Source organism: Microtus ochrogaster, unplaced genomic scaffold (genome assembly GCF_000317375.1).
Source record: "Microtus ochrogaster isolate Prairie Vole_2 unplaced genomic scaffold, MicOch1.0 UNK89, whole genome shotgun sequence".
In the NCBI taxonomy this organism is placed as follows: Eukaryota; Metazoa; Chordata; class Mammalia; order Rodentia; family Cricetidae; genus Microtus; species Microtus ochrogaster.
The window spans coordinates 1441370-1444846 of NW_004949187.1; positions in this window are offsets into that span (position 1 = coordinate 1441370).

A 3477-nucleotide genomic window follows, 5' to 3' on the forward strand; every position below is an offset into this window, starting at 1 on the left:
TTGTGAGCCACCATGTGGTTGCTGGGAATTGAACTCAGGACCTTTGGAAGAGCAGGCAATGCTCTTAACCACTGAGCCATCTCTCCAGCCCTATATGCGTGTTTCTTGTGCTTTTTCTTTGTTTTGTTTTTTTTATTCTGGTTTGTTTCCTTTTATGTTTGCCTATTTGTTTTTGTTGTTGTTGTTTTCTAAAGAAAGAGAGAAAGAAGGAATGGAGTTGGGTGGGTGGAGAGGCTCTGGGAGGAATTGAGATTGGGAAACAATGATCGGGTTTATTGGATGGAAAATTTTCAAAGAAAAAATAAAAACTATTCTTTAAAAGAGTAAATTCCAACTTTTATGTTGGAAGCAGACATTCCTGCCCCACCCTCAGATCCAAGAGAAATATTATTATCTCTACAGCAACCAAACAAACCTGTCTTCTGCTTCACAAAGGAAGGCTATGCCCAATAGGCAAACACACTGCTCCACAGGGGAAGCTATACTCCATAGGCAAACAACCTTGGAGGTAGCTGGAACCCAGGCTGCCACACCCCTGGGACCAGATATTAGAGTCATGAATGGAACTGTCCCCTGATAGCAGCAATGACACCCCTTGACTGACCACTGTGAATAATCTTGGCTGGCCCTGGATCAGAAGAGGCTGTCCATGGCATTGGCTAATGGCTCTGTGTGTGTGGACTCTGGAGTCAAGACCCCATGTTCAAATCCTAGCTCTGACACTCGAGTAGGCTACTAGCTATGAAAAGCATTGCCTGCTCCTACAGAAACCTGGGTTCAGTGCCAACACCTACACTGGGTGGCTCACAAGACACCTGTATTTCTGGTTCTAGGAGATCTGTTGCCCTCTTCTGGCCTTCAAGGGCACTGCATGCATGTGATGCACAAACTACACATAGATACACATATACACATAAAATACTAATACATAGATATTTTTATATTTTTAAAGGTAAAACACAGTGTCTGTCTCTTGGGAGATTGCAAAACTGCATGCAATTCAATTGAAGGCACTTGGCAGAGAGCTGCAGGCACAATGGGGCCAATCAATGTTAACTGTAATTATTATTAATTACCCCACTATGCTGCCAAGCCTGTGGCCCTGCCTGTTTTGTAGCTCTCTAAACCACACAGTGCTGCTCAGCATTGCAAGGACATCAGACCACACCTTGGTCCTCTCAGCCGTGCTGGAAATGAAATCCCAGAGCTGACACGGGGGACCGAACCTGGGGTTCACATGCTAGTCCTGTACTCTGCCACAGATCCAGCATGCCAGTCCCTCGGGTTCTTCTTAATAAATGGGAGCATCACAGTTTCTAAATCAGACACCCCCGTTCAAATCCCGACTTGCTACAAGCCTTCTGACTGGCCCTGGGTGAGCAGTTTTCAGATGTGGAAGTTAGGTAGAGCCCATGAGATGAGCCCTAGGTACAGAGCAAAGCCAGAAGCCAGGGCAGATGAAGAGGGTGGCCAGCCAGCAACGTTAGTGTTAGCGAGAAAGTCCAGTGCTGGGCCCACCCGTTTCACTACCATGGCTGCAGAGAAGGAGGTGGGGCAGGAGCTCTTGATGTCACCGGGAGAAGGCTGATACAGTTAGCTTCTGCCTTTCATGAATATGTAGTGGGTGGAACAAGGTGGGTGACTAGGGTCAAATGACATAAGAGAGTCTTTCCCCACCTCAAAAGTGGCGTGTAGAGGAGCTGGAGAAATGGCTCAGAGGTTAAAAGCATTGCCTGCTCTTCCAAAGGTCCTGAGTTCAATTCCCAGCAACCACATGGTGGCTCACAACCACCTGTAATGGGGTCTGGTGCCCTCTTCTGGCCTGCAGGCATACAATACAGAATATTGTAGAGACCCAGGGCACCAACTGACTTGATGGCTCCCACCTGTGTTGTTATCCCAGCACTCGGGAGTGAGGCAGGAAGGATGCATGGAGGCTAGCCTGGGCTGCATAGCAATACCCCGTCCCATGAAAACTAAAACATGGGCCAAACACATGGTGGCACAGTCCTTTAATCTCAGCATTTAAGGTAGAGGCAGGTGGATTTCTGTGAGTTCAGGCCAGTCTGGCCTACATAATGAGTTCCAGGTTCGCTTAGGCTGCATAGTGAGATGGGGAGGTCTCAAAAACAAAAAGGAAAAAAAAAATTGGCCACAGAAACGCTGGCCAATCAGCACCCTCCAGGCACAGATCACAAGGAAGAGGGACTGGTGGGAAAGACGTGTGCCCTCTGGCGCCCCAACAGGCTGGCTGTGGTACTGCAACCCCATTGAACCTGGTAGTAACCAGTTTATTTGAAGGTTGAGGTCTCCTGGCCTCCCTGTTCCTATGTCTTTGGATCACCTCCCATATCCACCCCGATATCTTGTGTCAAGATTGCTTCTGCAACACCCAAACTGAGACAGTTGTTTGCACTGTTGACGTGGTCAGCCTCACCCCACAAGACTGAGTCATTGTGTCTACCATGTCACCCAAACCTCACACTGGGCAGGAGAGATGGCTCAGTGGGTAAAGGAGGAGAGGAGAGGAGAGGAGAGAGAGAGGAGAGGAGAGGAGAGGAGAGGAGAGGAGAGGAGAGGAGAGGAGAGGAGAGGAGAGGAGAGAGAGGGCTGACCCAGCCTGGATCATAATTCTGTTCTACAAACGACTTCGAGTCTCATGTCCAAAGCCTATCCTCAAGTGGAGTAAAGCGGACTACCCTCTTTTTGAGCTATAAATGATACCTTCTAACTGGCCCTTCCTTGGGTGCACACAGACTGGACAGTCATCCCAGACCTCCCCTCAGGGACCAGGAACTCCAAATGTCTCTCCACCCTTAGCCAGGTCTTCCCAAATGTCCCTGGGGCAGAGACACAGAAAGGCTTCATGTTTATCCCTAAGGCTACAGGGCAGAGGACAAAGAGGATATGGTTGGGGACAGGGGCTCAACCCCCTAGTCCACTTCTAGCATCAGGTTCCACCCTGGAGCTCCCTGAGCGAGAGACAGGTCCAGACACCAGGGCCTGCTCTGTGAGGCCATACCCAGGAAAACGGGTTCTGCGGAACGGATCCCCTTCCTGAGCCGCTGCTGTGAGACCTGGAATTAGCCACAGCACCTGCGGTGGGCAGGCACCTGGGGCAGTAGGGACTGAGCCAGGTGACCTTGGATGACTCAGTGTTAGGCGGTTGATTCAGCCACACGGGGTGGGCGGGGGCTAAAGACCTCAAGTCAGCCCAGCATCAGAGTCTGCGGAGTCACTGAGAAGCTGGGTGGCCACAAGGGAGCTAGGACCTCAGGTCCCTGTCTGTGCACTGGGGAGGGGCAGGATGCCATGTGGCCCATAAGTAGAACCCCTGGCTAGAATCCCCTGGTAAAGTCATGAGTGGGCAGAGAAACATTTGCTGAGTGTGGGGTAAGGCTCTGAGTTCCACACACAGCACTGCAAAAACTCTGGTGAAGTGTGTGTAGTGTGTAGCCAGGGCTGTGGTAAGGCCTG